At 44.4% G+C, this 15,319-nt stretch overlaps 1 long non-coding RNA gene across 2 annotated transcripts; it reads left to right on the forward strand.

The window, feature by feature from the left end:
• The first annotated feature begins 13,395 nt into the window (after positions 1-13,395).
• On the forward strand, positions 13,396-14,904 carry LOC140600642 (uncharacterized). 2 transcript variants are annotated; one of them, XR_012003818.1, is made up of 4 exons: positions 13,396-13,445; positions 13,599-13,723; positions 14,401-14,479; positions 14,666-14,904. It is a non-coding gene; the product is annotated as an uncharacterized lncRNA (long non-coding RNA). The 2 variants fall into 2 exon arrangements; XR_012003817.1 differs by lacking the exon at positions 13,396-13,445 and having other exon boundaries at positions 13,457-13,723.
• The last annotated feature ends 415 nt before the right edge of the window (positions 14,905-15,319 follow it).

Consider the following 15,319-nt stretch of genomic DNA (forward strand, 5'->3'; position numbering starts at 1 on the left):
GAACTGAGCATTTGAACTAGAACAGGGGAGTAAGAGGCAGATTCATAAATAAAATTGGGCTTTCTTTCATTTAGGCAGACATTAAAAAGTGTTCATTTTATGTTAAATTTATCTATTCCCACTTCATAATTTCCTGTTGGAAATCAGGACCTCCTTAGCTGATGAAGGAAATCAGAATATGACACCCTAAAACATGCCACTTTGGCTTAAGGATTATTTTGAGCTGAAGGCAATTAAAAAATTGCAGACACAGGAGGAACTCTCTGCCCTCGCCTTACTGCCTAAAAGGAGTGAATAAATTTTTCTTTGTAAAGGAAGCACAAATTTCCATTTGTAGAAGTGTCTCCCTCTCTAGCACCAAGAAGAGAATACTTTTAATCACTGGAGATGACTCTTATCACTGGAGACAGCACTAACTTCAGTCTTCATAACAAACCTGATTGAATAAACAGCTTTTATCTATCATGCATTTTTCCTAGTTACTTCCCACAATTTATTGCCCCTAGAAGCCCAAACTGCCCCTTGCTTTCCTTTGTCTAGTCACTTTTCCACCACGCAACACCTTTTGTTAAAGTGGTATGTAAACCTCTGGGCCTAACTCCTTCTTTGGGTTTTCACTTCTTTTCTGGAAAATCCCATTGTGCAGACTAAATAAACCTTTCTCCTGTTTTTTTTTTTTTTTTGTATATTTTTTTATTGGAGTTTGATTTGCCAATATATAGTATAACACCCAGTGCTCATCCCGTCAATGCCCCCCCTCAGTGCCCATCACCCAGTCACCCCATCCCCCCTCCCACCTCCCCATCCACTACCCCCTTGGTCATTTCCCAGAGTTAGGAGTCTCTCATATTCTGTCTCCCTTTCTGATATTTCCCACTCATTTTTTTCTCCTTTCCCCTTTATTCCCTTTCACTATTTATTATATTCCCCATATGAGTGAAGCCATATAATGTTTGTCCTTCTCCGATTGACTTATAACCTTTCTCCTATTAATCTGTCTTTGTCAGTTTAATTTGCAGGCTCTGGGAACAGAACATAAGAGGGCAGAGAAAGTTTTTTGTCCCCTACACTGACCATTCAACAATACCCTTGAACAACTGACCAATAATCAATCATGTGACCTCTTGTATTTATAGACTGATGCCGGATCTCAGGTGGATCCAAAGTGCTGCCTGACAATCTAAATACATTTCTCTAGCAAACTTACTAGACTATGAGCTCTATGTGGGCAAGAATTTCTGTTCTGTTCACTGCTCTATCTCAAGAGCCTAGAGCAGAACCTGGTACATAGCATGTATAGTGAGTGTTATGGACAAGTATTTCACACTTTTTCCTATTTCCAAAGACCTCAGACCCTTTTACTGCAATTCACACTCAGCTATTTAGTTCACCAAGAAGATAATTGGGGCACCTGAGTGGCTCAGTTGGTTAAGCATCTGCCTTCGGCTCAGGTCATGCTCTCCGGGTCCTGGGATTGAGCTCTGTGTCAGGCTCCCTGCTCAGCAGGGATGTCTATTTCTCCCTCTGCCCCTGCTCATGCTCTCTCTCTCTCTATCTCTCTCTCTCTATTTCTCTCTGTCTCAAATAATTAAATAAAATCTTCAAAAAAAAAGAAAAAGAAAATAGAATTAATCCAAGGAGAATACCCACATACATACTCCCACAGCAGAGGCAGCCACCCCCTTGTAAGCCGACCCATTATTTGTTCTGTTCCACTTATCACGAAGGACAACTTCTCCTGGCTCTTACCCGAGGCTGACTCTTCTGACTTTACATGGTATCCCAGCCCCTGGCATAGACTTCGCTCCTATACTTGACTCTTCTCTCTTCTGCGTCACCAGTTTTTCCCCCTCAACTGGATAATTCCCAGTAGGATTCAGATTGTGTTAGGAAAAAGCTCTGAGGCAGGAAAGCAAAGAGATGCTTTGGCATGTGCTTAGGTGCTGGCAACCTGCACAGCACTATCCAATAAAACTGCCTTTAGGTGGCCCACCGCCACCCAAAGCATCTGCTGAAGGAGCTGACTATAGTTTTTCTAATGCATAATTTTGTACCTGATAATTAGCAGATGTTCAATAAATATTCATTGAGGAATGGATATCTTATTTATTTATTTATTTATTTATTTATTTATTTATTTATTTATTTATTTTTATATCTCCCATTTTAAATGGTCCCTCTTTGTGCTATAATCCCTCCAACTACCATCCCATTCCTCTTCACCCTTGTATAGCTAAGTCCACAAAAGCATTGTTTATGTACTTACTGTTTCCACTTCCTACCCTCTTTGTCTCTTGATCTCACTCCAATCATTCTTTCATCTCTACCACTCTACTGCAATTTTGAGATCACTAATGACTCCAAATTTTGAAATTTTGCCAAATTCAATTCTTAGACCTCATCTTACTTGACTAATCAAGCTATCATTTGACCCAGGGAATCATGCCTCCTTACCTTGTCCTCATTGGCCCCTCCTTCTCAATCACATTTGCTAGTTCCTACTCAGCAATTGGTTTTGGAAGATTCTTGCTTCTGCCTCCAGACATCTCTTCTCTATCATACTTACTCCCACACTTTACATATTATCTATATGCTGATGACTAAAATTTGAATCTAGGCCCTAAATGTGAGACTCATGTATCCAATACCTACTCTTGGATTTCAAATAAACATTTCTCTCTCTCTCTCTCTCTCTCTCTCTCATACTCTCTCTCACTTTGTTCTCCTTTTTAAAAAAAAAAAATTCAGGTGCATAGAAATGATTTTTTTAAAGATTTTATTTATTTATTCATGAGAGCCACAGAGAGAGAGAGAGAGGCAGAGACACAGGCAGAGGGAGAAGCAGGCTCCATGCAGGGAGCCCGACGTGGGACTCGATACCAGGACTCCAGGATCATGCCCTGGGCCTAAGGCAGGCGCCAAACCACTGAGCCACCCAGGGTTCCCTAGAAATGAATTAATCATAACCTTTGGTTGATGACACACTCAGTTTTTATCAATGCTTGGCCTTCTTTAAAACATTTTTTATTAATTGCTTTGATAATATAATAAGTACCTATGAACCCACAGCCCAATACAGAAATAAGAATATTGACAATAATGTAAATCACAGTCTAGGGTCTTCCTCTGTTCCATCCTCCCCTCCACCCCTCAGTTAACCCCCTCTCACCATCTCCATCATTATAATTGTCCCATACAACATCAGCTGTCTCCTGGACTTACACAGTAGTCTTCTAACCAATCTCCCTGCTTCTTCTTTTGCTTCCCACTCTCACCCCCAGCTGATCAATTCTTTTCATTGCATCTGAGGTGATTCTTCAAAGTCAGCTCACATAAATTCTCTCTCCATAACTTCCAATGGCTTCCCATCTCATGCAGGATAAAATCCAAAATCCTTGCAATGGATTACCAGGATCTATACCAGGACTCTCACTTCTCATCAGCTATCATCCTCCTCACTGTTCCTTTGGCTTAAAGTCTTGGAAGTTGCTGTTCCAGCTGTCTAGAATAACTCTTTCCCAAAATATCTTGTCCCTCTCTCTTATTTTATTCAGGTTGTTGCTCACCAGTGACTCCTCAGCTTTCACTAAGAATGACTTCCTCATCCACTTCGCAAGTCATTTTCCAGCTCCCTTATTCTATTCATGATACCCTTTAACTTCTTATAAGTGTATTTTTTTTTATTGTTTGCCTTGTCTCCATAGAATGAATGCTCCATGGGGGCAGAGACCTTGTCTTGTTTATTACTCTAACCCTACTACCTAGAACGGTATCTGGCACTTGTTATAGTCTGGAGCCCCTGGGAAGCAGACTCTGAGACAGGGTTTGGTGTGCATGACTTCTATTAGAGAGTATTCTTGGGATGAACAGCTATAAAGGCGAAGAGAAAGAAACAGAACTAGCCAGAAGGAGAAGTTGAGTGATGATAACAGTCTTAATGAAGGCCTTAGCCAACCCCATAGGAAACTCTCAAGCTGGGATGGTCTTCTAGAGTTGTACCAAATTGGGATAACAAGCCAGGGTCTTTGTAAGCCCACATAGATCAGTCATCCCTGGGTTTGCCCTAGGAAGGGGACATGACCTTGGCAGAAGGGCTCTCTTCAGCTAGGCCGTTGAGTAGTAGGCTGACAGCTGAGTGTTTGCTGCCAGCAGCACTCCAAGAAGCTAGGGAAATAATTCCTTCATTTCTGAAGGAAGATCTGCATGGCATATCACAATATTCATTATAGCATTCAATAAGGTAGTTGAACAAACAAACTTATTGAAATCCAAGAAAAGAACAGATGGGATGAGAGTTCATGACATGCAAAAGAGGAAAGAAAGGAAAACCAAGTCAGTGAATCCTCATGCCCAGAGTCCTCCATTTGCCTACTACAGGAAAGGCTCTTTGCTGGTGCTCTTCAGCTTATAATGTTAAAAACAATATGATCCCTGCCCTTGAGAAAGAGAATGAAGCATAGGCGCAAGCATCCATGGCGCCAAGCATTGTATTTTAACTTCTACGGGTAGCACAAACTAGTACTCATAGTGGGAAAAGAGGAGGAGGGTAATAGATGTAATAATCATCACTAGTATAGCCTTATAGATGAAGAAACTGAGCACAGAAAGGGGAAGGGACTTCTCAGGGTCACACAACAGAGCAGTGTCAGGGGTAAAACCTAGTGATAAACACACAGCCCCCAATGCCCCTTAAACAACTGCCTAACTATTTGGCCAGAGCTCCTTATGTGATGCCTGCTTTCCCCCTTCTTTAGTTAGTAGTGATGGGAGTCACTGGCCAACCCTGTTGCTGGGTCAAGTGGAAGCTCTCACTTAACTGTTACCACTGCAAAAAGGAATGGTGTCACCTGAGTCAACCTGGAGTCTGTTTTCCTGTAGCTCATGAATGGCAATCTGAGAAATAAACTCTGGGCATTATTATTGGGGTATAAGAATAATTCATAAGGCTCTGGCAGAGGTAACTAGTCTTGGCTGTGATGGAAAAAAGAAAATAAGATTGTGATTTCAGAGAGTGTCAAACAGTCACTTAAAATCATGGTTTTAGGGGCACTCAGGTAGCTCAGTGGTTGAGCATCTGCCTTTGGCTCAGGTTGTGATCCCAGGGTCCTGGGTTTGAGTCCTGCATAAGGCTCCTGACAGGGAGCCTGCTTCTCCCTCTGCCTATGTCTCTGCCTCTCTCTCCCTCTCTGTGTCTCTCATGAATGAATAAATAAACTCTTAAAAAAAAAAAGAAAAGAAATTATGGTTTCAGCTTCGCTTTGTGCTATCCCTCAAATTAATCAATTTCCATTTGCCTACACTAATCAACCTGAATAGCAACCTGGCAAACTGCCCTCTGTCAGGTTATACTTCTGCTTGCAATGCATGAGGGTGCCTGTTTACCCAAACCCTTGATAACCCTTATTTTTCTTAAAGATTTTATTTATTCATTCATGAGAGACACAGAGGGAAAAGCAGGCTCCATGCAGGGAGCCTAATGCAGGACTCAATCCCGGGTCTCCAAGATCACGCCCTGGGCTAAAGGCAGCACTAAACGCTGAGCCACCCAGGCTGCCCCCTTGACAACCCTTATTGTCAAACTCTTGTATTGTTGCCAGACGGATGAAAATAGCATCTCACTGTAGTTTTAATTTGAATTTATCTTACTATAAATGAGTTTAAGCAGGTATTCATAATTTTAAAAACCATTTGTTTTTATTTACCACAAAATGTATGCTCATATCCTTTGCCCATTTTCCAATGGGTTGTTGAACTTCTGTATTTATAAGGAAATTTTTATAAGGAAAGTTTTGTTAGAAATATAAGCCCTTCATTTGTAGTATGAGTTGCAATTAACTTAATTTGACATTTGCCTTTTGATCTTGCTTTTAGCATTAGTTGTGTGTATGTGTGTGTGTGTGTGTGTGTGTGTGTGTGTGTGTGTGTGTATAAGAAACCATCCCAACACATATTGGCTTAACACAACAAGCACTTATTTGTTAATAATGCTATGGTCTGTCCTCAGCTGAGACCACTGATCTCTATGCCACCAGGCGTCAGCTACGCTCACCTATGCTTTAAAGTTACAGAATGGTTGATGGCCTCAATCACAGGTCTGGTGGTTGATTCATCAGTAGAGATAATGGAGATCACTAGCCATTCAGCAGGCTAACCTAGTATTCTTCTCATGGTGGTCACAGGTTCCAAAACACAGCAAGACAGCAAGCACCAATGCCCATGTTTTTAAGCTTCTGTTGTGTCATATTTGTTATTGTCCCAATGACCAAAGCAAGTAATATGGTTAAGGCTGGAGTCAGGGTGGAAAAGGAATACCTGAGGGTGTGAATAAAGGGAAGAAATTTGGGGCGCTTGCATGGTGCAGGCAGTTAAGCATCCAACTTTTGGTTTCCACTCAGGTCATGATCTCAGGGTCATGGGATCAAGCCCTGCATCAGGCTCCACATTCAGCGTAGAGTCTGCTTCTCCCTCTCTCTCTGTCATGTCCCCACTCGTGCTCACTCTCTCTCAACTAAATAAATAAAATCTTTAAAAATAAATAAGTAAAGGGAAGAAATTTGTGGCCATTTTTGCAAGTAATCTCACACTTATGGGATTTGTTTGTTTGGGGTTTTGATTCTTTATCTTGGTGTTACTATTTGTTAGTTTTTCTATACAGTTTTTAATTTTTATATAATACAATTTCATGGATTCTGAGTTTTGAGTCATAGGTAGAAAGCCCTTCTCCACTCTAAGGTTACAAAGGTAATTTTTTTTTCTTTTTTTATGGCTTCACTGGTTACATTTAAACTTTGATTCATTTGAAATTTATCCTTGTGTTCACTCCACATTTCTACATTTATATATATTTAAATATATAATATGTATAATATATAGTGAGAAATAAAGAATGAAAGTGGGGGCAAGAGGCAGAGGGAGAGGGCAGCCCTGGTGGTGCAGTGGTTTAGCACCGCCTGCAGTCCAGGGCGTGATCCTGGAGACCCTGGATCGAGTCCCACGTCAGAGACCCTGGATCGAGTCCCACGTCAGGCTCTCTGTATGAAGCCTGCTTCTCTCTCTGCCTCTCTCTCTCTCTTTGTGTTTATGAATAAATAAATAAAATCTTTAAAAAAAAATTTAAAAATTTAAAAAAAAATTAAAAAATAAAAGAGACAGAGGGAGACAGTCGTAAGCAGGCTCCATGCCCAGTGCAGAGCCTGACGTGGGGCTCAATCTCACAACCCTGAGATTGTGACCTTAGCCAAAATCAAGAATTGAACACTTAACTGACTGAGCGACCCAGGAGCCCCCACATTTATATTCTTAACTAACACATAACATAATCTTTCTCTATTTGGGAAAGTTGTTGTATTGGTCAGGATAGGCAAAGTTATGCCTAATTACAACCCAATTACAAACAAATCCTAATCTTAGTGGCTTTAAGAAGAAAAATTTATTTCATGCTACATTGTCCATCAGGTTTTGCCATAAGCTCTGCTCAGGGACATCAACTTTACTCAGGGACCTAGACTGATGAACCAGTCTCCATCTAGAACATTCCCAGTATCACACAGAAGAGAGATCATGACCAAACACAGACTGCCTCTTCCAGCATCTTCTCAGAAATAACACATCCTTTCTACTCTAGTGTCATTTGCAAAAGCAAGTCTCACAACCAATCTTGATGCCAATGGGATTGTCCCTTGAGGAGTGACAGCAAATATTTGGGAACAACAATTCAGCCTTTCATAACTGTCCTTTCTGCTAATGTGCAGATTTGGAAAGAAACACACATGGAGTCTGCAGCCAGCTGGGGACCCCATCTCACCAGCTGGCTCAGGAACATCACTGCTAGCCTGTCATTGTACCTGATGTCCCCAGGTCTTATACTCTGCTCAGATCAGAGGGCACAAGGACAGAAAGGGAGGAACAGTGGGCCTCACCCAGGGGACTGTTGTGAGTTGAATTATGCCTTCCTAAAAAGATATATTGGAGTACCTACCCTCATTCCTGGTGCCTCAGAATGTTATCCTATTTGGAGATGGGGTCTTTATAGAGAGACTCAGGTTAAGATGAGATCATTAGGATGAGTAGTGATCCAATATGACTGATAGCTTTACAAAAAGGGGAAATTAGGACACACACATGTACTGGGGGAAGATAGTGTGAATATGCAGGGGAAAGATAGCCATCCACAAGCCAAGGAAGGAGGTCTGGAAAAGATTCTACATTCAGAGCCCACAAAAGGAACCGGCCCTGACAACACCTTAGTGTCAGCCTTCCAGCCTCCAAGACCATGAGATGATAAGTGTCTGCCGTGCAAACTACCCAATTCTGGGTTACGGCAGCCTAGGCGAATGAATACAGGGAACACCTCCAGTTGCTTGGTAGGGGCTTCCTGGATGCTCTTTTAAAAGTGTTTCTGGTGCCACACTGGATGAGCAGGAAAGACATCCATGACCAACGATCGATGCTATTTATGAAAGTGAGCTTGGGAGCAGTATTGGATTTGGAATCAACTGGCCAGGAAATGCACCTGGGTTCTAGGATGTGACTTTTCCAGGAAAACAGGGGCTTTGCTGAAAGATGAGGGAGGGAGCATGGAGAGCCAGCATAGCATCCACGGGGATATTGGTCCCTAGCCTTGCTCAGCAATAAAGCAATCAGCCCTTTACTAATAAGATAGCACTAGCAACTTGCAAGAGAAAGTCAAAGTCTCAAACAAGATGAGAGCTCCTTAATATTTCACCAGATGTCAGCATTCCCTTCAATTATCCTTTTTGAAGTTTTCTATATTAAGATGACAATGTCTGCTCTCCCCAGCTCTGCTGAGCATTATGAGATCTCTTCACCTCCAGCAGAGTATTATAAGACTCCAGAGCCCTGCTAACCACAAGGTGTCTCTCAGAGCAGATCTTAGAATGCACTAGTGTATAAGAGAAAGCCTGAAATGTGCATGAAAAGGCACACAGGTGTGGGTATAATAGTTGCTTTTGGCATCTGAGGGCCCCCCTTTATTTCCTTTCTTCCTTTTTTATTTTATTTATTAGAGAGAGAGAAAGAGAGAGAGAGAGAGAACGTACATGCCCGGGGAGAGGACCAGGGGAGAGGCAGAGGCAAGGGAGAGGGAGAAGCAGGCTCCCCGATGAGCCTAACACTGACACCAGGCTCCATCCAGGACCCCCGGATACCAGGATCATGACCTGAAGCAAAGGCAGATGCTTAACTGACTGAGCCACCCAGTTGCCCATCTGTATTTCCTTCCTGATGGCACATTCAACAACAAACTTCTGTATGCTAAACCTGAGTCATTAGTGCGTGCATGTATATGTGTGTGTGTGACATGGCTCAGCATACTGGGTGCTCCATGGGACACCATTCCAATTTTTTTTAAAAGATTTTATTTATTTATTCATGAGAGACACACAGAGAGAGGAAGAGACACAGGCAGAGAGAGAAGCAGGTTCCACGCAGGGAGCCCGATATGGGACTTGATCCCAGGACTCCAGGACCACACCCCGGGGCCAAAAGCAGGCACTCAACTGCCAAGCCACCCAGGGCTCACCAACCATTCCAATTTTGGAAGCAAGGTAGCACTTCTGCTACTGACATCAGGGTTGATTCCACAGGCCACAGCAGTAGTAACCATGGCGAGATGACATCTGAAGGGACCTTAGAGGCAGTGATGCCAGAAAGAAACACGGAGCAGAATTGGATCCCTGGGTGGCTCAGCAGTTGAGCACCTGCCTTCGACTCAGGGTGTGATCCTGGAGTCCCGGGATCAAGTCCCACATTAGGCTCCGTGCATGGAGCCTACTTCTCTCTCTGCCTGTGTTTCTGCCTCTCTCTCTCTCTCTCTCTCTCTCTCCCTCTGTGTCTCTCATAAAGTAGTAAAAATTTAAAAATCTTAAAAAAAACCACACAAAGCAGAATAAGACTTAAGAAGAGCATTCTACTGCTTATATAACAAACCACCCCCAAAACTGTGGCTTGAAACACCACCATTTTACTCATTCATGATTATGTGGGTCAGTAATTTGGGCTGGGCTCAGCTGGGTGATTCTTCTAGTCATCCAAGGTCATTCATGCGGCACTAGCCACCTGACAGGTCAGCTGGGGACTGGGTGCTGTAGGGGATCTCAGCTGGGCTGGCTTTCTTCTGTTCCACAGGCTTTATCACAAGGTGGCAGAAGAGTCCTCAGCAGCCAGAGAGGGCAAGCCCAAATGCATTAGCACTTCCCAGGCCTCTGCTTGCATCACCCTTGCTAATATCCCAGTGGCCAAGCCCAGAGCCAGTGTGGGAGGAGATTGCACAAAGGTTTAGATCTAAGTAGCCATGATTCCTTGGGGGCCTTTCAGTGTAAGAATCTCCCACAGTTTGCTTTTCTGGGAACCTTTGTAAAAGGTGCAGAGATTCTCCAAGGTAAAATTTGCAGACAGCTAGAGCTTCTGCCTTAGAAAGTAGTGATAGCTTTATTACTTTCATTATTATGATCTCATCTATGTGCACAGGCAAGTAGGCCTGGAGAAACTCAAATGATGGGCCTCAGTCAAATCTCTTCATCTCTAAGGCTCAGTTTCCCATTTGTAAAACTCACCCTATACGGGTTATAGGAAGGATTGCATGAGTGTACAGCCTTTTGTGGAAAGTGCAAGGCCATCAGTGGGTATTCTATCAGCCAGGAGAGGCTAGGAGGGAAACTTTAATCTGGTGTACAGGGAAATGCACAGATACTCAATGAGAAGAGAGAGCTCTGCAAGACGGAACTGTTTAATGAGGTTTTGCGGGTTTTTAAAAAAGATTTTATTTATTTATTTGAGAGTGAGAGAAAGAGACAGAGCAGAAGCAGGGGAGCAGCAAGAGAGGGGAAAAGCAGGCTCTCTACTGAACAGGGAGCCCCACACAGGGCTCGATCCTAGGACCCTGGGATCATGACCTGGGCTGAAGGCAGACACTTAACCAACTGAGCCACCCGGGCGCCCCTAATGAATTTTTTAAAATTTAAATTCAATTTGCCAACATGTAGTATAACACCCAGTGCTCATCTCATCAAGTGCCCTCCTTAGTTCCCATCACCCAGTCACCCTATTCCTCCCCTTCCCTTCCATAACCCTCTTTTTGTTTCCCACAGTTAGGACTCTTATGGTTTGTCTTCCTCTCTACTTTTCCCCCACTCAGTCCCCCCCCCCCTTCCCTTATGGTCCTTTTCACTATTTTGTATACTCCCTGTATGAGTGAAACCATATGCTGATTGTCCTTCTCTGACTGACTTACTTCAGTCAACCTAATACCCTCCAGTTCCCTCCACATCGAAGCAAATGGTGGGTATTTGTCGTTTCTAATGGCTGAGTGATATTCCATTGTATACATAGATCACAGCTTCTTTATCCATTCATCTGTCAAAGGACACCGAGGCTCCTTCCACAGTTTGGCTATTGTGGCCTTTGCTGCTAGAAACATTGGGGTGCAGGTGTCCCAGCATTTCACCACATCTGTCTCTTTGGGGTAAATACCCAGTAGTGCAATTTCTGAGTTACAGGGTAGTTCTATTTTTAACTTCTGGAGGAACCTCCACACTGTTTTCTAGAGTGGCTGCATCCCCACCAACAGTGCAAGAAGGTTCCCCTTTCTCCACATCCTCATCAACATCTGTTGTTTCCTGTCTTGTTAATTTAGCCATTCTCACCCATGTAAGGTGGTAGCTAACTGTGGTTTTGATTTGTATTTCCCTGATGACGAGTGATGTGGAGCATTTTTTCATGTGCCTGTTGGCCATGTGCTCTAATGAATTTTTTAAAAATTCATGAAAAGACCTTTTGGTTCAAGAGACATTAAGTTAGTCTTGGTCTCTCTGTCTCTCTCCCCAAGATCAGCAAGAAGAAAACAGAGTTTGTCTCTGTTTCACACATCTGCTTTCCTTTTGTGCCAATCTGAAATCGTTCCTCTACCTCGAATGCAACGTGTTCTCTCCTGCTCCGAACAGTGTTGATCCAGTTCATGAGACATTGCCTCCAGAAAGTGTTTGATGGATCACACCCCACGCTGATCCCTGCTCACCCATCCATCAAACATTACCACGTCCCTTTAACGTGTCTGACACGGTGCTAGGACCCGGTGACACAAAGACGAATGAGGCATAGTTTTTATCCTCTGGCCTCTCACAGACTGGCGATCAGATAGATGCATAAACAGGAAGTAGCACTAGCACTGTGTGCTGTGAAAGAAAAATGTGCATTTTTTTTAAACAAACACATAATGATCCCTTATGCTGTTGCATGCCTAAGACTGGGGTGAAATACAAAAATGAATAAGATGCCTTTTCTATTTTTAAGGGGTGTCTAGGGCAGAAGCCAGACAAGTCAACAGTCACAATTGGGGAACATGAAAGCAAGCATGAGGTCCACGTGGGAACCCTGAGCATGGCACCTGCCAGATTGAAGCAGCCGGGGAAAGTTCTCCATAGAATTTATATCAAACAGGAAAAAACAGGGGGTGGACTCCAACCAGGCAGGACAGCATGCACAAAGGCAGAGTGGCTTGGGAGAGCGTGGCATTTTGGAGAAACCCAAAGCAACTCAGCATGCCTGGTACACAGCGTGAGCAGGGGGAAGGTGACAACAAAGTAGTAAAGTCCACAGAGGTAGGCAGAGGCCAGGCCACAGGTAGTGGCTGGGGAACCATTGATCATTTTAACCTGGCAAGTGACCAGATTGGATTTGCATTTTAGAAAGATCACTCTAGCAGAGGTGGGTAGATGGGCACATACAGGAGCAGTCTGGGGGCAAGACAGTGACATAAGAGGCTGTTTAAAATTCACTTCAAATGGGAAATTATGAGGGATTGCATTTAGGTAATAGTACTGAGGACAGAGAGAACGGGTGGATTTAGAAGCCATAAAGCAGCGTTATGGGCTGAATTATGTCCTCCCCTGAAAAAATACACGTGTACCTCAGAATGTGACTGTTTGGAGAGACCTTTAAAAATGTGATAAAGTTAAAGGTCATTAGGGTGAGCTCTAATCCTATATGGTTGTTGTGCTTTTAAGATTAGCACACAGAGGGCAGGCCGGGTGGCTCAGCAGTTTAGTGCCACCTTAGCCCGGGGCGTGATCCTGGAGACCGGGGATCAAGTGCCACCTCGGGCTCCCTGCATGGAGCCTGCTTCTCCCTCTGCCTGTGTCTCTGCCTCTCTCTCTCTCTCTCTCTGTCTCTCATGAATAAATAAATAAAACCTTTAAAAAAAAAAAAAGATTAAACACAGAGACACACAGAAGGAAAGCCACGAGAAGACACAGGGAGAAGACAGCTATCTACAAACCAAGGAGAGAGGCCTCAGAAGAAACCAATCCAGCTGATAGAATGTCTTGGACTTCCAGGCTCCAGAATTATAAGAAAATAAATTTCTATTGTTTAAGTCACCCCATCTGTAGTACTTCCCTATGGCACCCTGAGCAAACAAATACAAGCAGGTAGACTCGGAGACCTGGGGGCACCTGGATGTCCTGGGGCTGCATGGATATCCAGGAAGTGCACAAATGTAGGGGCTGAGGGAAGAGACCAGAAGGTGGCTTTCAGGTTTTTCATTTTGCCACCCCACATGTGATGCTGCCTCTTTCCAAAAGGTATAACTCAGGAGTGGTGGTGGGGTTGGAGATGGAAGATGGTGCCTTCTAGCTTGGACACGTCCAGTTCCAGCTGGGACATGTGCATGGGTCCCTGTCGAACAATGAGTGGAGATGCCCACTAAGTAAGTGGACTCGTGAGGCTGGAGCTCACACAGGAGTGTGGGGATACGGATAATGGGATCTCCAGACGTAGGGGCAGTTGAAGCAAAGGACAGTCAGGGTCACCGCGGGAACATATGCGCTGTGAGAAGAGAAAGCAGAGGCCAGGAACCCCAGAGAACCCCACCACTTACAGGAGAAGCTAAGAACGATGGCCTGGGCATAGGACAGAGCGAAAGGTTTAGGCATTTCTCAGAGAAGAAAATGTCAAGAGAGGCTCTTGAATCCTGGGGAGATCAATGTCTCAAAGTCTCTATCTTTGTCTCTCTTTTTCACACACACATACTTTCCTCTCTTTCTCTTTCTCTCTCTCTCTCTCCCTCTCTCTCTCTCTCTCTCACACACACACACACACACACACACACACACACACAGACATTTATGTGGTTTTACCATCTTGCAATATTGGTCTGGTGCTTTGCAATGATCTTTCCATCATTTTATGTGCATCGCTCTTCAGGTTATAGAGTCAGAACCAGAGCAATGTCTGTCTACTTCTCCAGAGGCATCAGAAGGCCTTTAGCTCTATGTCCCCAGCCCCCCTCATGGTGGGTGGGCTCCTCCGGCCAGCCCGCAAACATTGGTCCCTTTCTCACTCCCACAGGGGCATGTCACGGGGTTGTCTTGGTTTTTCCTCCAGGGCCTGCTGAGCCCATCCTGTAGTGATGATGAATGACTGATGGACATAGACTCAGTGGCCCTGCTCCGGGACATTTGAGGTGAAGACGCTCTTTTTAAGGCTTTTTGAGGAGTTGGGCAGAAACCTTGTGCCTTTGGGGTGGGGTCAGCTGTATAGGAACTGTGGAAATCCCTGCTCCTGCTCCCACTTAACCCAGCCTCCCAGACCTGGGGAAGTCCAGTTGGCGCGAACACTTCATAGGTTCCTGGTGTTCCCTTTATTCAAGTCTGGGGAAAGGAAGGCGTGTGGACTCCCCTCTCATGGACTCCTCACTTCAATCAAGATGCCTTGAAGAAAGGTAATTCGCCCAGAGTTGCAGTTCTTAATTAAGAACTTAGGATGTGGGGGAGCCTGGCTGGATCAGCCTGAGTTCCTTGATCTTGATCTTGAGCTCATGAGACCCCTGAGATCTTGATCTCAGGGCCATGAGTTCAAGCCCCGCGTTGGGTGTAGAGATTAGCAAAAACAAACTAAAAAATAAAAAAATAAAAAAAAGAATCCAGGGTGTGGGCCTGGCTCTGGGTGACTCTAAAGATCTCACCATTGTTAAACGCCGTCTCCCCTGTGGTCTCCCCGGTTCTGCCTTCCTGCCCGCATCCTCCAAGCCTATCCCAGCAGCCCACAAGCCAACACTGAACTCATGCGCTGAAACAACACGGTGCGAGCCAGAGGGCTTTATGCCTTAAGAACTTCTGCCTCCTTGGAAATCTGAGTGCTGGGTAAGATGTCAGAGATCGCTCCTTCCAGCCCACTCACCCGCAGCAAGAGCTCCTGGGCAGCGCCAGCCAGTGTCCCTGGGGTGTGAAGGTGCCCGCGAGGCGGGCAGGGCCCAGCCTCTCCCCCTTGCTCCGAGAAGAAGCCCCACGAGGTCTGCCCACCC

The sequence above is a fragment of the Canis lupus genome, chromosome 12, assembly GCF_048164855.1.
Source record: "Canis lupus baileyi chromosome 12, mCanLup2.hap1, whole genome shotgun sequence".
Lineage (NCBI taxonomy): Eukaryota > Metazoa > Chordata > Mammalia > Carnivora > Canidae > Canis > Canis lupus.